We start from the raw sequence: 22,782 nt of genomic DNA on the forward strand, positions 1-22,782 counted from the left end.
TCCTTCATAATAACAGGGGATTATAGCTGAAAGAATTGTAATGCTCAGATTTTATTTAAGAAAGAGACTCTAAGAAAGACCAAGGGCCAGCAAAGGATACAAAAACAAGGTCAGTAAAGGAACTGTTAACCTCTGACACCTACAGATACAGCAAACAGTAAATGCAGCCTAACTCCTAGCCAGATAAGTATAAAACCTGACAAGAAAGGTCTGCTCACCCTAGTGTTTCTGCTCAATACATCATGTCCAGCTTTCAATAAAAATTATGAGATATGATAAAAGGTTAAAAAGACAAACAACACAACAAAAAAACCCACAGTCTCAAGAGACAGAGCAAGCACCAGAACTAGACTCAGAAATGACTAGAATTTTAAATAACTATAATTAGTATACTAAGAGCTCTAATGGAAAAGTAAAAAACATACAAGAACAGATGGATAATGTAAGCAGAGAGATGGAAAGAATCAAAACTATATGCTAGGAATAAAAAGTCAGTAACAGAAGTGAGGAATGCCTTTGATGGCTCATCAGTAGAAACAGCGGAGGAAAGGATCAGCGATATAAGATATGAAGATATGTGAATAGAAATATCCCAAGCTGAAAGCAAAGAGAAAACAGACCAAAGAAAAGGAACAGGTATCTAAGAATTGTGGGACAGTTATAAGAGTTGTAAGACACATGTAATAGGAATACCAGAAGGTAAAGAAAGAAAAGAACATAAGAAATATTTGAAGCAACAATGACTGAGAATTTTCCAAAATTAGTGACAGACACCAAACTTCAGATCAAGGGTCAGAGAACACAAAGGAGAGAATGTAATAAAACTACACCTACGTATATTATATTCAAACTGCAGAAAACTAACAAAAAAGAGAAACTTTTGAAAAAAAAAGCCAGAAGGAAAAAAATCTTTACTCACAGAAGAAAAAGCATAAGGATTACATCAGACTTCTCTTCAGAACCATGCAAGTGAGAGTGAGGGAAATATTTAAAGCATTGAAAGAAAAAAATAATCATCAACCTAGAATTCTATATCCAGTGAAATTATCCTTCAAATATGAAGAAAAAATAAAGACTTTCTCAGACAAAAATTGAGGGAATTGGTTGCCAGTAGACTTGCAGAAAATGTTAAAAGAAGTTCTTCAGAGAGATGGAAAATGATACAGATAAGAAAGTCTACATAAAGGAAGGAAGAGCATTAGAGCAGGAATAAATGAAGGTAAAAATAAAGTATTATATTTTCCTTATTCTTAGTTGCTCTAAAAGAGAGCTGTTCGAAGTAAGAGTAGCAACAATTTATTGGATAATTATCACTTATGAATAAATGAAATGAAGGACAGCAGAGTTAGAAGGGATGAGAGAGAGAAATTGGACACACTCTGTTAGAAGGTCCCTGCATTACTTGTGAAGTGACATAGTGTATTCAAAAGTAGGCTTAGGTTAATTGTAAATGAGTATTGCAGAATCTAGAGCAACTACTAAAATAATTTACAAACAAGTATAATTGATATGCTAAGAGAGGAGAGAAAATGGAATCATATGCTGATTTACAATCAGAAAAAGTAGAAAACAATGTGAAGATAACAAAGTCACAAAGGATAAGTGTGACAAGTAAAAAAGGGTTAAAAATATGGTAGACATCAATCCAACGGTATGAATAATCACTTTAAATGTGAATGGTCTAAATGGTAAAAGACAGAAACTGTCAGAGTAGATGAAAAAGTACATGACTGCTCAGTAAGAAACTCACTTTAATTATTAAAAAAAAATAGATTGATTAAAAGTAAAGGGATGAAGGGGGGCTCCAGCGGCTGGGGCGAGTTCCCTGCCGCGCTCATCCAGCAGCCAGTGCCCAGGCCTCGTGGGCAGCCTCTCATGGGATGCACCAGGCTGCGGAGGCTGGTGTACAGCCTGCCAGTCCTTGGCCACACCTGCTTGTGTGTCCCAGATCTGAAGGGCCTGCCTGGGCCTGGGAGCGATTCTGGTCAAAGTGAAGCCAGATGGGCTGCTGCGGTGGCTCCTTGGGATTGTGATCCAGGGCTTTGCGAGCAGGGTCCTCGGGCTGGTGGGGACGAAGACACTGCAGGCACCAGACAGTGTCTTGGCTGAGGCCTACCACCACCAGGAGGAAGCCCTTTTACCCAGCCCTCATCAGCTACATGAGCTCTGGCCCCTGGTGCCTATGGTCTGGCAAGACCCCCATGTAGTCTCTACCACAAGGGCCATGAGAGGAAACAGCAACTCTGCCGAGGCTGCCCCTGGCACCATCAGGGAAGACTCCAGGGAGACTTCAGCCTCCACATCAGAAGACACCAAGAGGGGTTAACACACGAGGACTGGTGGGAAAATGAGGCTCCCAGAAATGATCTGGGCTGATCCATGAGTTTGTGGGAACATCATCCAGGCCGGTGCCTTGTGTAGGGGCCCAGAGGGAGATCCATCTGTGGTTCAGGAGCAGGGATGGTGGACTGGGCAGAGGAAGGCAACCAGAGCAACATCTACTCAGCCCAAACCCTCAGGCAGCTGTGACTCCCTAACATCCACCCAGGACCAGCTACCTCTGTTGGAAAGAACTTGCGCTCACACCCATGCTCTGCCCATCTGTCTCAGACCACTTTCCTGTCCACCTTCAACCTCACCCCAGAACAGAGTGGCTAGAGCTACCAACTTTATTTGCCTTTCCGTATCCTAAACTAGAAAGAAATTGGACCAAATCCTTTCTGTACCAAAGTGCCAGACAACTTTTTGAGTGTTTCCAAATGTGGGCTTTGCCACTTCTCATTCCCCAAAGGAGGGAACATTAAAATTCACTGTGCTGTGAAAAATTTTTAAAGTAAAGGGATGAAAGATATACAATCCTAGTATGAATCAAAGGAAGCAGAAGTGGCTATATTAATGGCAGATGAGCAGACTTCAAAAGCAAGGATAACTTTCAGGGATAAAGAGAGTCATTACATAATGATAAAGGAGTCAATTTGCCAAGAAAACATAATAGTACTTAATGTGTATGGGCCTAACAGCAGAGCATCAAAATATATGAGGCAAAAACTGACAGAATGTCAAGGAGAAATAGACAAATCCACTATTATAGTTGGAGATTTCAACATTCCTCTATCAGTAACTGACAGATCCAGGAGGCAAAGGAAAACTCAATATTGTTAAGATATCAGTTCTTCCCAGTATGATCTAAAGATTCAATGGAATCTCAAACAAAATCCCAGCAAGTTATTTTGTACATGTTGACAAACTGATTCTTCAGTTTATAGTATATCAAAAAGAAAAAGACGCAGAATTGCCAAAATAATATTGAAGAAGTCTATAGACTGACACTATGTGACTTCAAGACTAACTATAAAGCTACAGTAATTAAAACAGTGTGACACTGGTAAAATAATAGACAAATAGAAAGCACAGAAATAGGCCCACACAAATATAGCTAACTGATCTTTGACAAGGAATAAAATCAGTTCAATGGATAAAAGGATGATCTTTTAAACAAATGGTACTGGAAAAATGAGACATCTACATGGAAAAAATATGACACAGACCTTACACCTTTCTAAAAATGAACTCAAAATGAATCATAGACCTAAATGTAAAATGCAAAACTATAAAACTTCTAGAAGATAACATAGGTAGATAAAATCTACCTTGAGTTTAAAGACGACTTTTTAGAAACAATACCAAAATCACAATCCATGAAAGAAATAAAGTTGATGTCAGACTTCTTTTAAAGGAGAAAAAATTCTGGGGACTTCCCTCGTGGCATAGTGGTTAAGACTCTGCCTGCCAGCACAGGGGACACGGGTTCAAGCCCTGGTCCGGGAAGATCCCACATGCCATGGAGCAACTAAGCCTGTGTGCCACAACTACTGAGCCCGTGTGCCACAACTACTGAAGCCCACGCACCTAGAGCCCATGCTCCGCAACAAAGAGAAGCCACCACAATGAGAAGCCCGTGCACCACAATGAAGAGTAGCCCCCACTCTCCACAACTAGAGAAAGCCTGCGAGCAGCAACCCAATGCAGCCAAAAATAAATAAATAAAAATAAATTTTAAAAAAAATTCTGCTCTTTGAAAGATACTGTTAAAATAATAAAAATACAAACTACAAATTAGGAAAAAAATATTTTTAAAACCCACATCTGATAAAAAAAACACAACTTGTATATAAAATGTACAAAGAACTCTTAAAACTCAACAATAAGATAGCAAAGAACCCAGTTAAAACATGGGCAAAAGATCTGAATAGACACTTCACCAAAATATATACATATATATACATACATTTATATATATATATATATATATATATACAGATGTCGAATAAGCCTATAAAAAGATGTTCAACATCATATGTCATCAGGGAATTGCAAATTAAAAGAACAATAAGATACCATTACACAACTATTAGAATGGTTAATATCCAAAAACTGACAACACTAAATGGTAGCAAGAATGTGGAGCAACAGAAACACTCATAGGAATACAAAATAACACAGGACTTTCTTGCAAAGCCAAACACAGGCTTACCATACAATCCAGCAATTCCAATCATTTTTGTAAATGTGTTGAAACTATGTTCACACAAAAATTTGCACAGAAATATTTATAACAGCTTTATTCATAATTGCAAAACGTGGAAGCACCAAGTTCTTTAATAGATACAATGGAATAGTATTTAGCATAAAAGAAATGAGCTCTCAAGCCACAAAAAAATATGGAAGAAACTTAAATGCATATTGTCAAGTGAAAGAAGACAGTCTTGCCAAAAACCTATAGACTGTGTGAGTCTAATCATATGACATTCTGGAAAAGGCAAAACTATGGGTACAATGAATAGGTCATTATTCAACAGGGTGGGGAGAAATAAATAAGTAGAGCACAGAAGAATTTTAGGGTAGTAAAAACACTCAATGTGATATTATAAAGGTGGTCAGTGGTTGCCAGGAGTTCAGGGGAATAAAGATATGTATAAGTGGAATACAGAAGATTTTTAGGGTGGTGAATCTATTCTGTATGGTATTATAATGATGGATGCATGAGATTATGCCTTTGTCAAAAGTTGTGAAATTTACTCTTATTTCTTTGATCAGGCTTACCAAAGACTGTATTTATTGGACTTTCCCAAAAATCAACTTTTGTTTTAATGATCTGGTTTATACTATTGTTTTCTATATAGTTAATTCTTTTTCCCTCTTGTTACCTTTACTTTTTTGTATATTTTATTGTCTTTCTTCTACCTTCTTAAAATGCAAGCATAATCCATTTCTTTATGGCTTCCTAACAAATATACTTAATATTAGAAATTTTCACCCATGTACCATTTTATAGGATATGAATACACAGACATACACACACTGCTGTCATTATTTATTTCTAAATACATGTAATTTACATTTGGATTCCTCTATGACCACAGATATTTAGAAGAGCATAATTGTATTGTTTCTGGAAAATCCGGCTTGCATGACTTCTGATTTGGGAAATTTGTTGCAGTATTCTTCAAAGCCTAATAGAGGGTCAATTTGGGGGTGTATTTCATTAAATTTTGAGTGGAATAGAAATTATTTTGCATATATAAAGTCTTACACATCTATTTCAATTACTTCTTGAATTTATATTAGTTTTAGTTTAATATATATTAAAGTTATGCTATTGGGTGCCTTGAGGTTTGTAACTCATATTTTCCTGATGAATATTGCTTTTTACCAATATGACTTTAACTCACTTAATGCCTTTCACCTCAAGTTCTGTTTTCTCTGGTACTAAAATTGGCACATACCAATTTTTAATAGTTGTCAGATAGATCTTTTTCTTGTCCTCATTTAAAGCTGTAATAGAAATATCAAAAATAAATATGGCTCTTGAGATATAATTACAAAACAACTCTTTTCTCTATATATTCCTTTAAATATATTTTAAGGTATCCCCTGCTCCTGGATGAAAACTCAGGCACACCATATATTTTTAAAATTTTCTTCAGTAGTAAAATCTTTGATCCTGCAGGTTTCAAACACAGTCTGATTTTAGTCATTTAGATGTCCATTTCTGTGTGTAGGAGACAACTTTCAATCTCCTTATAGTTGTTACTTCTCATCCAGTTCAGGCTTTGAGTTGGTAGGAAGCCTGCCATCAGAAAGTGGGGCTTTCTTTACTTTTTCTCCTTCTAGCCCTTCTACTCATGCTCCTCTGTCATATTATTGATGGTCTCTTACTTGAAGTAAAGGGAGAGGACAGAGGCAAGGGAGCAGGAAATTTCTGACTTACTAGTACTATTGTAGTGATCTACCAACAGAACTCTGTTGACTCAGAAGATCTTTAAATCTGATTCTTTCCTTCCTGGAGCATGGTTGTGGGCCCATCTTGGGAGACTCTCTCAGGTACATTTTCTTTGATGCGGGCAAATCTGTCTCTATTTTATGGTTACTTCCCCTTTCTTGGATCTACAGGAATTCAGTAATATCTGTTGTTTCTCTGTATATGGTCTGCCATTCCTCCAGAGTCCTTTTGGATGGACCTAAAATGACTCCATGCCAGCTCTTTCTTTTCCATGGCCCACAGTTGAACCCTCAGAATACACTTCGTTATCCTTTTCTCTGATAAGTTCCAGAAGTATAGGCCATACTACAAAACCTGTTCCTTTACTCCATCCTTAAAGCACCTAACAAATTCATCTCTTGCCATTTAGATTTCCCAGGATGGATTCAGATACACTGGGTCCCCTAAATTCTTGGGGTTCACATAGTAAGTTCATTGAGTGGTCTTGTTGAAGGCTTTTTCATTTGTGGGGTGGGGTTCTCCAAAAATTCTCTACATATCTCATCTGTAAATCCAACCCTTTTATACCTTTCTTCTGGGCGAAGGATGGAATGGTCATATAATTGGACTTTGGTCACCTCCTTTGAAAATCTCATCCTGACCCAGCACCTCACCCTGGAATGTAATATGCATGGTGTCAGTGATTTACCTAAAACCATTTTAGCATCTTGTTACACGATCTTTCTTTATCACTTACTTTTAGGTGTGTGTATCTCAGGGTTGTTAGATGAAAATAACACTAGTTGGAAATTAGTTAAGCAGAATAGAAATTTATTTAAGGGTATTAAATAGCTCACAAAGAATGTTCACAGAGAACAACCAGATACTCAGGCTCAAGGATTACTTTACAGGAAAAACTAAGCCACAATGCAATGGCTATACTACTGAAGAATAGAAGTGCTGCTTCTTTTTGGCACAGACACCCAAATCTCACAAATCCCACTAGAAGCTGGATGCCAGACTGCAATTAATCTTTGTGAAAAGCCAAAGCCAATCTTTGTGAAAAGCCAATGCCCAAAGATTGAGGGTTATTTTCTCACTTCCCAGTTAGTCACATATATCTGCCATAATCTCAGGGGATGCTGGGAATATCTATCCTGTGGATGAGAGACTTATAATTGGGAGAGTCTCCAAAGAGGAAAGCTGTCCAAAAAAGATGAATGTTCCACAAAAAGATGAGTACCTACTTTTGTGTGTCACTTTCAAATGATAATAGCTGGATTCTTTTTAACCAGAGAGCATGTACCTTAATAGAGAAATTTATCACATTCACATTTATTGTGATGTTGGGATTATTCCTGTAACCATACTTAATATTTTCTATTTATAACACTTTCTTTTTTTCCCTTTTTTTGTTGTTGAATGGTTTAATTTTTATTCTTTTTTTGCTTCTGTTTGTGTGTGTATGTGTGTGTTTTTATCAAATTAATACATACATTAGTAACAAATCAAGTAGTACAGAAGGGTTTTTGAGAAAAAAAATCTCCTGACTTTATGTTCCCCATTCTCCAGATGACATTTCTTATAATTACAGTTTTAGTTTTTTCTAATAGTAATATCATAACTCTGATAGTTATTTTTATTTCTGTTTCTTGATCCATCAAATATACATAAATATAAGGTTTAGAAATTTCTAATTTAAATATTTCCTTAATTACTTTAAATAATACTACTTAGATTTTTTGGAAGAATAGTATGATATAATTAATGTAGATTTCTTAGGCAGGTATTAAATAGCTCAATAGATATTAATTATCATTTTCATCATCATTGGTACTTTTAGACAACTCACTATCGACTGTTCTCCAGATCCATGTCTTCTTCTCTCTTGGTTTACTTGCTGATTTTAACGGAAGATTTCTGGAATAACCATGAGTCTTTTTCTCATGTCATTCTTCAGTACTGGAAATTTCTCCTCTCTTATTCCTTTAATAATTTTTTTCTTACATCTTCTTAGATCTCTTATCCTGAGATTTCTATTATTTGCATGTTGAATCTCTAGAATAGGTCTTTATGTGTCTTATCTTTACTCTCACATTTTTCATTTTGTCTTTTTCTCCCATCTTTTTTAAACATTTGTCCCTATCACCTCCTTCTAGTCTCCCAGCCCCTGCCACATTACATGTCGAGATCATCTGGGATTTGAGATCCAGATGGTTAGGTTATTATTTTTTTAGATTGTGCATAAGTAATTTTTAGAATTAACTAAATGTTTTATGTATTTCTTTGGACTGAAATTTTGCTTGCTTATTTCCTAGTTTGTTTGCCCTTTGTATCTTATGATTTTATTGTGTATACGTATGTCTGTACATATGTATATTTATCTTTAAGGTCTTTTTCTAAGGATTTTTTTAGAGTTTATGTGTGGCAAATTTTTTTCGATATTTTAATTCTAAATGTCTTTGGTAGGCCTTTCAAGTTTCATGACACTTACATGAAGTATAGAATTTTAGGTTCAAAATCATTTCCTTCATAATAGTCAACCTTTTGCTCCAGTGTTTTCTAATATACATGGTTTTTGATGAGAAGCATGATGTCAATTTGATTTTCATTGCTTTGTAGAAAACCTATTTTTATCTTTCTGGAAACTAAATTTTCTCATTATCCTCAGTGTTTTCTAAAATTTCTCCCATGAAGTGAAATTATTGCATACATTCTGCTTCATACTAAGTTTACCTCAAAAGCTAAAAAATCTTTTATTTTATTAGCTTTGAAATTATTTTATATCCTCTTGTTCTTAATAATTTCCTCTCCTCCATTTTTTTTCTCCTCTATTACAATTTCAAAATTTAGATGGAATTTCTCTTGAAATTTTTAGATTTCTATTCTATGACTAATATGACTTATCAGAAATATTATGTTATCTCTTATTATTTTGAAAAAAATTTTAGGAGAATTACCCTGTTTAACTACCCTGATTCATAGCTATCTCTCTGACAGTGATATAAGGGTGGGATAAGATATACTCCCAGCTAGAGAGTTCCTGTAATTCTGATTGTGGAAGATTTTAAGGTCCTCCTGAAAGTTGTCATATACCTGGATACTTATCAGCTTCTCCCAATCACTTGCTATTTTAACTTGCCCCACTGAACCAGGTCAGAAGGGAAAAGGTAAGCTACCCAGGCATGCAGGACATATTTCCCCAATTTATCACATTCACCATTGTCCTTGTGCACCCTCCTCCTACTGAATCTTTGACTCTTAGCTTTGAAGGTCTATAGAACAACTGTCCAGGCTTCTGTATATGTCTTGACCTTCAATTATTGCCATGTATCCAATTCTATCTCCTTTGTATTTGTTTAAGAATTTCTTGAAATTTCTGCTTCACTGACAGTTTTTTTAAACATAGTAATTATTTAATTCTTTTAAAAAATCAAATGTTGAACAGGGGGAAGTTAGATATGTGCTCTCAGTTTGCTGTCTTAACCCAGTTTCCCCATAACACATTCAAGGATACTGTTTTTTGAGAATGATACTCTAGGTACCAAGTTCAAGCCCAATACAGTTCATTATGTTTAAAGTCCTGGAGTCTGACCAGAATGCTATAAGCATGATGGCCAAGAACAGAAAAGACCAGGATTTGAAATGGACTTTGGCTGAGTCTGGGATGTTATACTTGCTGCTATTTTTTTATGGGGTTTTTTGTCCAGAATAATTAAATAATTGCTTTCATAATGTGGATATTTAGTCCCTTTTAAAAATACATCATTTGAGTATTGAAAAGCCACTATATTTAAAGGAAAAATTATTTAATTGCACATGAGTAATTTCATCTGCAAGTTGCATCCACACACACAAAAAAAACTGAGCTTCAAAGGGGATCATAAAAGAATCAGAATAATTTTGAGAACTCTTGAGATGTTAACATTTTTTTACCCAATAATAATACTTTAAAAAAATGAAGTAAGCATTTAATAATAAAAATAAAGAATAGTATTCTAAGCCTAATTGGTTTTGTCTGTCAATGTTTTGATCATAGATTATTTAATTTTAAAAAATGTTTTCCAGGTACAATAAAGAAACACCAAACTATTATGTGGTACTGTCTGAGAGGATAACTTGTGCACTGAGGTAAAAGGATAAATATCCAAAAGTTAACATGCCAGGCTGAAGTCTGGAACAAGTTGAGTTTTATTTACTCAGTAAATATGATAAAATCTCACCTTTCTCCCCTCTCCCATCATTATTAGCTCAGAAAGAAGAAAAGATAAAATTAATAAATTCTAACTCTCTTTTGTCTCCAGGAGTGGGTTTGAAACTACACATTTATGACTAGAACTAAGAGGTAGTATTGTATGTAAAAGACTATTAATGATGGAATCAAGTTTAAATCTTGAGTATCAGAGTAGACAATGATTCATACATTTCTAGAGAAGAGAATGGGAATGTAAGTGACCAAATAATAAATGGATAAAAATGTTTGGAGTATGTTAGAGATCATTTATTTCAGAAACCCTTAACCAGTGGTCCGTGGATCCTTAGTGGGAGCACTTCTGAAGGTCAGTGACTCACTTGAATTTAAATCCAAAAATTTCTAGATGTACGTGCATTTCTAGCTGTCATCAGGCTCTCAAAATCTATGTCAGACCCCAAAGATCTATAACTTTGTTGACATCAATGATCAATGACCAAGAATCTATAAGTTTGTAGAAATCTGACCAATGACTGAGCTATTTTGGTCTCCAGGGAGCCCTGGGTTGGTTGACATCAAGACCATACATGTGTCTTGTGTTCTACCTTAAGCCATTATTTGATTCTAAAGATTTTCTTGTCAGATCTATAAACATAGAACAGTATAAATCATACTTTAGTAAGAAAATAAATCCCAGAACAGTAGAGGATGTGATCTCTGCAGTAGCATTATTGTCTGCTTTCCATTTATTTTACCTTGAAGGTTTTTATATTAGCATTATTTTTATAATTTTTCTAATGCTAAAAAAAAATGCTCTTGAAAAGTGCACCATCTGTGCTTTGTCTGATTATCTGGTCCAAATGGAATGGATGTCAAATTCTGAGTCCCTTTTATTTTTATGAAAATAAAAAGAAGCTTCACTTCTAACTCAGCTTTATGAGTGAATCAGTGAGAAGTCATCTACTGCATAATCTTCCCCCTAGAAAGTGATAAATATTTACAGTATATAATAAGATTTCATGTCAAAAATTGATGGTATTTATCGTGTTTTAATAAAAGCAGATTTGAAAACATTAGTTTTATTAAACAAAAAGAAGGATATTGTTTTAAAAATTGCCATTTTCATATTTGCTTTTTCTGTGGAGACCTTATATACAAAGGCAGATTTTTAGCTAACTATATTACTATGGAAATCAGCTCCAACTGAATAGAAATAGTACAAAATAATGAAAACACTAATACATCTTTACACATTGTATTATTCATCTATCAATTACTTTCCCTTTTGTGGGACCCACTCTTCCAGGTTTGGCTGTTTAACAGTCATATTTTTCCAATATTTATTCTCAATTTCTTTTTTCAATCTTTATCCTAAGAGTTAACTAAAAAAGAATATTTAAAAGGTCATGTTGTCCTTTCCTGTGCAAATCTGGGAGATAAGGATGTTACTAACGCATTTTCTAATTTTTTAAGTAAATGTTAAGGGGAACATTTGGTTCTCTTATGAAAAGCTTTTCACAAACAGGTCAAATATGTTACAGGTGGTAGAAACATAGATTTTCCTTCCCAACCTGCCTAGGTCCCCTAACTCCTGAGGAAGTAGATTTGAAAGGATTATCTCTCACCTTGGTTAGAGGATCACTTAAAAGTTTGAGTTTTAGGAGCTAATATCTCTCCTACAGTGAAAAGTCTCTTAGAGATTGATCTGGAGAAGGTAATGGTGCCTACAGCCAATGATGAGAATATCTGGTCACAAGTGACTAAATCAGAGATTATAACTCAAATGATTTTCAGTGTCTGGTACAAAATAATAAATGGCTAGTGACCACAGCTAACTGAAAAGTATGGGCTCACATAGACACTAAGATTTGCATTTTAAAACAATAGTGTACTGGCCAGGAAAAACACATCTGTGGGCTAAATTCAGCCAGTGGGGCACCAGATTTTGATCCCCAAACTACACAATATGTCAAAGCTTATGAGACTGATTTTGTCCTTCCCTCTTTCACACTCATCTGTTAGTCAGCTTGTTGTTGTTTGATGTATTTCCCCCTCCCCAGCAATGTTTTTTTTTTTTTTTCTGGTTGTTATGTTTATTCTTCACTGAGGTTTTTTGTTTTTTGCTTTCTAAATAGATAATACATTCTTGTGGTTCAAAAAGAAAAGAAAATATAAAGTGATATACAGTGAGAGCCTTTCTTTCTTCTACCTTTGCCTTTACATGTCCAGTCCCCATCCTGAGTTCCATACCCTGACAGATAACTTTTATTACTGGTTTTGGTGCTTCCACCAATGTTACTATATTTGTAAGCAAGCCAATAAATACATACACACGGATTCTTATGTTCCCTATTATAGTCAAAATATTGTATGATAAATACATATTTTTCTTTTTAAAGCCTATTGTTAGAAAACCACTTTTTACTTAAAAATAAACATATGAATATATAAAAATATATTAATATACACACACCTTTAGCATATATCTACCCTAGTCACCTTTATATATACCTATACAAAGTGTTTCCCCATTCTTTTATACAGCTGCATTATATCCCTTTGTAAAGTTATATATTATAATTTATTTAACTAGTTCAATACTGGTGGATAGTCAAGTGATTTCCAAACATTTTCTATTAGAAAAGCTGCTGCATGCATCATCTTGCATGAATAGCAATCTGCATGCATTATTTTGCACATGTACAAGTGTGCAAAATAAATAAATAGTAGAAATATGATGGCTGGGTCAAAAGTGAAAGTATTTATAATTTTGACAAATATTGCTAAATTACCCTTAGAAATCATATCTGTTTGAGTCAATATCTGTCCTCACCATATCTAGTCCACTACCTTTGCAAATGAAAGGTGCTATCAAACTGTTCAATTTTTCCAATCTAGTGGTTAACAAAAGATGTTCTAGTGTAGTTTTAATGAGTATTTTTTCATATTATAAGTGAGATTGAGAGTCTTCTCATGTGTTTTAAAGCCATTTATGTTTACTTTCCCATTAATTTCCAAAATAAAAACATAAATAAAATTTACCGCTATCCTGTTTTCTAATTAATTAATCCATGTTGTCATAGTAATACCACAAAGCAAACAACCACAAGACCTTCACGGCAGTCCCTCACTCTTGAACTTCAGTGGTGGCCAGGGCAGTTCCTCTCCAGGCTTTGGTGGCTGAAGCAGCTCTGTTCCATACTACAAGTCGGCCTGTGATGCTCTCCTCTGTGTATCTCTCACTCTCTGCCCAAACCAGCGGGCCAGTTGAGACCAGTTATTTCATGGCAATGGCAGAAGCACAGAGGCCTCGCTCTCTGCACAAGCGCACTGCAAGCCTCTACTTGGATCCCATCTGCTGGCCTCCCATTTGCCAAAGAAAGCCACACGTCCGAGCAGTCAGTCAAGAGGTAGAGGACATATACAGGGAGAGCTGAACAAGTGGGACCAACATTCAATCTGCCAAACTTCCTCTGCTTTCCTTCAGTTTATCTCATTTTCCCTTTTCTAACTTTTTTGAGTTGGATATCTATTCATGACTCCATTTTTTACTGACTTTAAGTATTTTAAGATTGTGAATCTTCTAAACCCTGTTTTAACTACCTCCCATAGATTCTGTTTTTATTACTTTTTTCCTATATATGATGCAATTTCATTTTTTATTTATCCTTCAACCTAGACTTTAAGAAAATGTTTTTACTAATTTTAGATAAAAGGGCCTATTTGTTGTCTAGTTTTATCGCATGGGGATTAAAGAAGGTTGTATCTGAGATTCCTGTTTACTTTTAACTCAGAATAGATTAAGGATTTTCTGGTGGTCTAATATGTGGCCAATTTTCCTAAATATTCCCACGCCAATTCAAAATTAATAAGGTACATAATTATCTTATCAATTAGCTCTACCTTATTGTTTATGTTATTTCAATATTCTATATACTTAATTATTTCCATTCACTTGACCTGACATAGACCAAAAGAGGTGAATTAATGTTTCCCACTAGTGCTTTTTGTCTATTTCTGCTTCTATCACGTGTAATTTATACTATATGAATGTTTGGTGTGTAGATATTCATAACTGTGTTATGCCCACTGTGAGTTACACACTTCTGCACTATTAGGTTTTCTTTTTTGATGCAGTTTGGCTGGAATCCCTGCTTTATTTTTGTTTGTAGTTTCTGGTCTATCCTTTTTAATTATTTTATTTTCAGCCTTTCTGGAGTAATTTTTAAATGAGTCTATGCCATGGAGCATAGAATTGGGTTGTGTAATCCATCCTGGAAATTCTCTTCTTTTAAAAGTTAAGTTAAACCTTTTAATAGGTGAGTTATTGATATAAAAATTAGGTTTTGTCTTTATTCCATGATGTTATTTGTACTACCTTTTCTTTGTGATTTTAAAGGCTTTCATTATCAAGTCTATTTCCTGTGCTTTTTGTGTGTTGTTTTTCTGCTATTCAAATTATGAGTTTTTTCTTTAGTTGTTATCTTTATAATAATAAATATTTATATAAGACCCTTAGTCATGTACTTCTTTTAACTACATCTCTAAGTTCCCTGCTATGAATAATGATTAAAAATTAAGATACTTCCTCTTCCTTTTCCCTCTATTCCTTCTTCTCTCTCTCCTGACTTTAGTTACTAATTGTGTTTACTTTTAATAAACGAGACAATGAGTTTGTTGAACTTCTGACCCCCTTTCTCCCTTGCATATCCAATTTTTATTATATAATTTCTACATAGTCAAGGCACATTATATTTATTCTGACATCTCAACCTCCATACTTTTTTTTGCTTAGGTTCTACAGGTGAACATGTTCCATATTTATTTTCAGCCCTTTTGCCACTGTTCACCTTGTTACTTTTTAGTTGGCCAAAATTCATTGAACCCTGCAGAAAGGTTCAATAGGACAATATTCTCTGAGTTCTTGCAGGGCCAAAACTGTTCATAGACTTTATATATATATTGATAAAATAAAAATTTGGTAGTTAAATAATCTTTGTCTCATACTCTTTACTAGGGTATGTTGTTGCTCTGCAGCCTTTTGTATTGAATGTTGATAAGAAGAAATACAAGGCCAGTATTTTGTTCTACTAGGAATTTTTAATTTTTTCCCTAAATGCTGCTGCAGTGGTGACTCCTCCTCTCCCTCCTCCTCTTTTTCCTCCTTTTGCTTCATTTTTAAAGTTCAAGTGTAAGTCTTAAAGTTGACCATACTGGACCATTTTCATGCTTTACTCAGTGTCCTTTGAAAATGTTGAAATTTATTGGAGCCTTGTGATCCTGGAAAACAGCAAAGATTAAAGAAATACCCCTATCCTTTTCTGTTCTGGGAAACTGCTTATTACAAAGAACCACCCTTCCGTGTATGACTTAGATAAAACTCACGGATTACCTGTGACAAGGGAGACACAGACCTTCCAAATTCCCATTCTTTGCCTCATAAATGATTAGTTGAACTGTTTTGTCCTCACTGATCAATGAGAAAAAAATGCTTGTTAACTAAACTTTGGTTAATTTCTCTCCTTCCCCCCAAATATCTGAACTTTGACCCACTCTCTGCCTAAGCCAGCACACAACCCCCTTCTTTAAGGGCCGCAGGACAATAGGCTGACCTCAGAGTAAAATATTCTCTGATTTGTTGCCTTATCATAGAGATTTCTTCTGCTCCTGCACCATCTGGGCACAGGGAAACTTAAGTCTTACATCCATCCTGGGTGATCTTATGAAAATTTACATAGTTTTAATTTATATTCAAATCCTCAAATTCTCTGGGTATTCTATTATACCCTCTAGGATTAAACATAGTGGGAGATGAAGCATGGAGAAAGCAGAGTGAAAGACTCAAGGTCCCTTTGCTGGGATCCATCATTATCAATTTTCTTTTGTACTCTCCCCCTTTTCTTCACCATTCTCCCATTTCATGAAGTCTTTACCCTCAATGTTAGGAAAAACTGAAAACTGATCTCTTATTCTAATTCTTTTTATCTTGAGCCTAAAATAGGGCTTCAGAAAGTCCAAACTTTCCTTTTTCTCCAGGTTTAGTGCATTTTCCTCCCTTGAAGTAATCAGTACTAAATGAGAAGTCATCAATGCCTGAACGTGGAGTAAGGAATTACAGAGGAAAGAACAGAATCGTATCCTACGTGGATATGAGCTGGGAAATGGTTTTGTTAACATGACAGAAGTGCCTTGAGTCACTTACAGTCTCATCAAGGTCCCCATTCTCCCAGGTCCCAAGATCCTGCAACATATCTGGATGAGTTTGGGGAGGAGTATCTCTGCCAGGTAGCTAGTCAAACATGAGCGGGTCCCGCCCCATCCTGGGTGGAGTCATCTCTCCCAGGACGCTAGGAATCAGAGCATGCCCAGAGATCCTCCCTCTTCTAGCCAAGGACCACCGCTAAGTTCCCAGGCTTATCAGGACCAAGCAAGATAAAACGGCCAGCACAGTTTGGCTCAGGCTCACCAAGACTTAAAAGGTGACTCAAAGTAACCCGGGGTTCATTATATCATATTTGTAATACATTAGCATTGTATTTTTTACCCGCCCAGCCCCGCTCCGCGCTGTGGGTTTTCCTTGGGTGCTTATGGGTAAGCGCCCGCGCACTAAGGGAAAGGATATATAACCTAAAATGGTCTGCCAGCTTGTCAGTCAAATGTGGTAGGATGCGGGGAGGGACCACCACTCTAAAGCACCCAACCCTACCTTCACTGCTGCTGCTTCTGATTTCCAGACAGCCCTGTTGTCACATCCTTTCTCCAGAGTGTACTCTTGCTTTGCTTAATAAAACTCCTGCTGCTTGGAACTGCTCTATGTCTCTCATCTGAATTCTTTCCCTTGAGAGGACAAGGCCCGAGGAAATTGCCATTCCACCAGTAACATCTCCATTCCCTGGACAGAGCACAGCAACATCCTGGAAAGTCTCAAGTCCAAATCCTATAGGTAATAGGGTGTGGAGTTAACCTATCCCCACCTTTGCCACAGTTGGCCAAATAACACCCATTTATGCCTCTCCCCTCTATTTTATTACATTTTCTTTAAATACTCAAGATACAGTTTACTGGCCGCTCAGAGTTCTGTTAATAACACCTTAATTTTCAACCCATTATTACATAATTCTCTTCCTTTTATAATAGAAAATGTTTCCATCTCTCCAAGTCTCTGTTTCTTCATCTATAAAATAGAAATTATTATATTAAAATATAATAAGTATTATATACTTATGACCCTATAATGAGAATATGCTGAGATTGAAGATCTGATCCCATTGTGTACATTAGAAATGACCATATAGATATCAATTATAATTAAATGTTTACAATATATAGTAATTCCTATGATTATGAAATATTAGCAAACAGATCTGAAGAAGCCTCTAAAAATACAAAGAAAAACACTGGGAATGCTAGTTTCCCAAGGCCCCTCATGGTCTTCTTTCCCCGGGGCTGTACGTACCTTCAGGAACTGTATATTCCTGGGGTCTTGTCTCAGACAGGTGCTCCTCTAGCCTCAGTGTGCAAGTCAGTTGTCATTAGAGTAATGTGACCAGGCTCAACCAGCTGAGTTAGTTAGGGCTACAGTGCCTGTCCATCAAGGCAAAACTGTCTAATGACTTGTAGCACCGTGAGCAGCAGAGAGGCTATCACCTGTAACATGTTCTATCTGGTATTTTAACTGGCCTGAGCCCTAAAGTCTAACCCACATTGGGGAATTCCTACCCTCCTCAGAAGGGCTCTACTTTTTGATCTGGCTCTTATTTTTGCATCTAATCTTCAGAAAGAATGATGGATTGGGGAAGGGATTGTGTGGCTTCTGTAAGTTTATTTTCAACAAGAGCCAAGGAAAGGGGAAGGGAGTCCTGGAGTCCAGCACAAGGTTTCCTTCTGGTCCTGGGTGAGCAGGCATCCTGATACCTCCGCGGCTGCTTTACACCCATCATTGTGGGGATCACTGTGATTCGTTTGGCCCAACGAGTGACAGAGCCATCTGTTGTCAGGGAACCCAATTCAGAGCTGTCCAGTCAGAGGACAAAACAAAAGCCATCTCTGAATCACAGGACAGAAGAAGAACTGCAGTCATCGGCTGATATTTGTTCCTTTGAATAAGGTTTTCTCTGCAAGCAGGTGGAAGGATGTACCTTACAGGGCCTCTGTGATTGGCTCCCAGCCAGTCTTACGCATTTTTCACAGCTGGCATCAAGGTAAACTAATTTTTTTACTTAATTGACCCCTATTACTTTCATTTTCATAGCTCACCACCAGTTGATGGGATACAATTTAATATAATGCAATTCATGTTATAGCATCCTTCATAGAAAAGCATCAAAAAAAAATGAGTTAAAACCTAAGTGCCCACCAGTGGGGGTGGGGAAGATGGAAACAGGACTGTAGAACACAACATAAACCTAAGAGAAAAGAGAGCTCTACAAAATATAAAAAGAATTGCTGCTACCTACACTGAGAGAGAAAGAGAGAATAAAAAGCAAGCTGGACAACAAATGGTCATAATTCCTTCACTGAGATGCTTCTAAGAATCCAAGAAACCTTCCCAAAGGAGATAACATATAGCTGTGCCTTGAAGAGGTGTGAGGGAAGCGGACACCAAGCTGGTGAGGACAAGGAAGGCTGTTCCAAGCAGAGGGGAAGCAAGAGCAGCAGGGAAGGCTGTGGAAAAGCAGACGTGCCCCCCAACGGAGACACCTGCCTTCCCCTCGCTGTCCTTTCCTCCCCCACCCCACCACCTGACGTATTTATTCATTCCTTTATTTTTATATCACGTTGGACTTGCATATTTTTATTATTTTTTTTTGGACTTGCATATTTTTATTTTCTTCCATGGATTATAATCCACTTCTAGCATTATGTATATGATATTCAAATTGTTCCTGATTTTGGACATCAGGCTTTTCTGTCCTTTTGATATGTCTCCAATATTCTTTGAGTACATTCTTACTTCCCTGAACAACTCGTTTTGTATTTTTTTTAAGCTTTAGGTCTAGCGTTAATCTTTCCTCCAAAGAGCCCTGGTACCTTTCAGTGGAGAATGGTATTTAGGAGCCAGTATCTGAGTACTAGCTGTGCTCATTGCTATTCATATTTCATTGCTTGCAGCCTCTTTCAGTGTTCAGAGCTAGGGGAAAACAGCAAATTCACACACACACATTTCTGTATCTATGTATTTATGTATTAAAAACGATGAATTTACCTGATAATTCCAATTCCAGTGCACACATCTCTTTATTTATTCTAGCTGCCTCCCTTCCATATTTACAACTCCAACAGAGGAAAATCTGGCACCCATTTTCATTAATATATTTTCTTATTTGCTCAATCACAGGACACACAGAGAGTTGTTTCAGAATTGTTTGTCCATTGTGAAATTCATTCCTACTAAGTACAGTTTAATATTTGGGTTTTTTATTGTCAAATTTGTGTACAGTAAAATATATAAATTTTCAGTGTACAATTCAATGAATTTTGATAAATGCCTGCATCCATGTAATTCACACTGCTATGAAGACATAGAAAGAAGGTTTTATCATTGTAGAAAGTTCCCTCTTCCCTCTTCCTCGTAAATACCCTGCTCCAGTAAGTTAGTGTTCCGTCTTCTAAAAATTCATACATATGAAATCTTACAGTGTACATTGTTTTCTTTCTGGCCTCATTTTCTTAGTATATTGTCTGAAAGATTCATGTTATTGTATGAGTGAAGAGCTTTTCATTTTTGTTGCTTAATATTATTCCAGTATATGAATATATCAAAATTCTTTATTCTTTTGTTGTAGGCATTTGGGTTCTTTCTATTTAGGACTAGTATGAATAAATCTACTATGAACATTTCCCATAAAGTCTTGCGTGGAAATATATTCTCATTTTTCTTGGGTAAATTCCTAGGGGTGAAATTGTTAGATCATAGGAGGATATATGCTCAACTTGAAGAAGAAAAAAACTTAACAGTTTTCCAAACTGATTGCACTGTGTTACATTCCATCATCAGTGTATGAGAAGTCTGCTTGCTGCCATATCCTTGACAACATTTAGCATCATTGGTCTTTTTTAATTTAACCATCCTACTAAGTGTGGAGTGATAACGCTTTGTGATTTAATTGCATTTCCCTGCTGACTAATGATGTTGAACTTTTTATTCATTTACTCATTGGCCATATATATTTCTTCCTTTGTGAAGTCTCTGTTCAGGTTTTTCTTCATGGAATTGTTTGTCTTTTTGTTATTGAATTGTGGGATACAAATTATTTGTTTTTTGGCAAATATGTTTGAAAATAATTTCTCCCAAAATCTTCAGTCATGAAGATATTTTCCTGATTTTTCTTGATATTTTTCTTGATATTTTCTTAGGTTTTTCTTTTATAATCTCTATACCTTTAGATTGTAAGATTAGGTCTAGGATCCATCTCAAATTAACCTATGGCATGATGTAGAAGCCAAAGTTTATTTTTTTCCATGTGTGTATTTTCAGTTGTCCAAACATCATTTATTGACATTCCCCAGCAGTACCGTCAAAAATCAATTGACTATGTGAGTGTGGATGTATTTATGAATTCTCTATTCCATTTTTTAACTATCCTTTCATAAATACCACACTGTCCTGATTAATGTAGCTTCATAGCAAGTAAGTCTTGAAGTTAAAAATGTAAGCCCTCCTATATTATTTTCCTTTTTCAAGATTACTTTCACTATTCTAGGTTATTTGCACTTCCATATGAATTTTAGAATAGCTTGTCAATTTCCAAAAATAAAAAAACTTGCTGAGATTATGATTTGGCTTATACTGAATCTGTACAACTTGGGGAGAGTTGACATCTTGACAACCTTGACTCTTCCAATCCATTAGCATGGTACATCTCACACTTTATTCATGATTTCTTTCTTATTAATCTTTTGCGGATTCAGTGTAGAGGTTTTTAATCTATTGCTACATTTATCCTTACATATTTTATGTTTTCAGTGCTATTTTAAACGGAACTTTTAAACTTTTATTTCCTAAATCTTTGCTTCAAGTATATTAACTTTGTATACTATGACCTTGCTAAATTCACTATTACATCTAGTAGATGTTTTGTATATTCTTCAGGATTTACCACATAATCATGTCATCTGCATATATTAAGAGTTTTAATTCTTCCTTCTAATCTTTATACCTTTTACTTGCCTTATTTCACTTTCTTAAACTTCTACTACAATGTAGAACAGAAATGATGAGAGAGAATATCCTTGCCTTGATCATTCTCTTAAAGGGAAAGTATAAACCCTTAAAGAGAAAAATGTGAAACCCCTCATAAATTCTCATGCAGTCCGGGTACAAGGTTCCTGCTAGTTCTCTCTGTACTGTTCTAATATTAGCATATATGTTGTCAAAACAAGTACATACTTCCTCTGCAAATCTGTGGTTTTCTTGAGGTCAGAATTTAGGATTGAGTCATCTTTCAAGTTCAGGCACCTAGAAGAATGCCTCAAACATGTAAGAAATCCAAAAAGCATTTTTAAAACAAATAAATAACAAGATTGATTTTAAAAGAAAGGAGATTATTTTTAAGAGATAACTCTAATAAGAGCATAGGACCTTATTTCCCAAAGGATATACCATCCAATACTTGTTCTGAGAGAAAATGCAATGTATTTACTTTTTAAAAATATGTTTTTGGACAAATAAACTTGGAGGACTCTGGATTAAAAGAGAAATCAGATTTATTTCTGTAATAGAGTAGATGGTTTAGACCTACAACTCACTTGTAGAAAATTCTATGGTATGTCTATATAACTAAATTCCTTTATAATCTCCATTTCTAATGATGGGTAGAAAATAATAATGTAAACTTTCCAGTTACAGGTAACTCAATCTTTTCCAGTTTAAAATCTTTTCACTCAATTTAAAGTTTAAACTCTCTTTCAAACCATTTTTTCTCCTCCAGATTGTCTCCCATAATTTCCTTTCCAAAATGGTGTCTGGAATTGGAATTAAATGATTTCTGGGTGTTCTCTTGTTGAACCCTGATCACCTAAATCTGGGAAGTGGCCTTTTTTCTGACTGCATCTGCTTCTCAAGGTGTAACTCATTGCCTGTTCTCCCAGGAAAATCAAAGCCTTGAAAGCATCCCATCACCACTCTGAATCCCCTGCTTTTCAGCGAAAATGTCTTTCTGCTTTACTGTTTTTCAAATGGGATCACCTTGTCATTTACTGTGGTGAACCATAGCAGATAGGTATCAACTATTTCCAGTTGCCCAGTGGCATCATGGAAGAATTTTGAATTCCCTCCACACCAGACATCTGTAAAGGGAGATTCCCTTGATAAAATTCCCTGCTGTTT

The 22,782-nt window shown here is 35.7% G+C and overlaps 1 non-coding gene and 1 pseudogene across 1 annotated transcript; one reads left to right on the forward strand and one right to left on the reverse strand.

Moving 5' to 3' along the window:
- The first annotated feature begins 1,880 nt into the window (after positions 1-1,880).
- On the forward strand, positions 1,881-2,529 carry LOC132365144 (nucleoside diphosphate kinase, mitochondrial-like; annotated as a pseudogene).
- Positions 2,530-21,732: 19,203 nt separating this feature from the next.
- On the reverse strand, positions 21,733-21,835 carry LOC132365600 (U6 spliceosomal RNA). Its single transcript, XR_009503131.1, has one exon. It is a non-coding gene; the product is annotated as a U6 spliceosomal RNA (small nuclear RNA).
- Between the last annotated feature and the right edge of the window lie 947 nt (positions 21,836-22,782).

The sequence above is a fragment of the Balaenoptera ricei genome, chromosome 4 (assembly GCF_028023285.1).
Source record: "Balaenoptera ricei isolate mBalRic1 chromosome 4, mBalRic1.hap2, whole genome shotgun sequence".
Taxonomy (NCBI): Eukaryota; Metazoa; Chordata; class Mammalia; order Artiodactyla; family Balaenopteridae; genus Balaenoptera; species Balaenoptera ricei.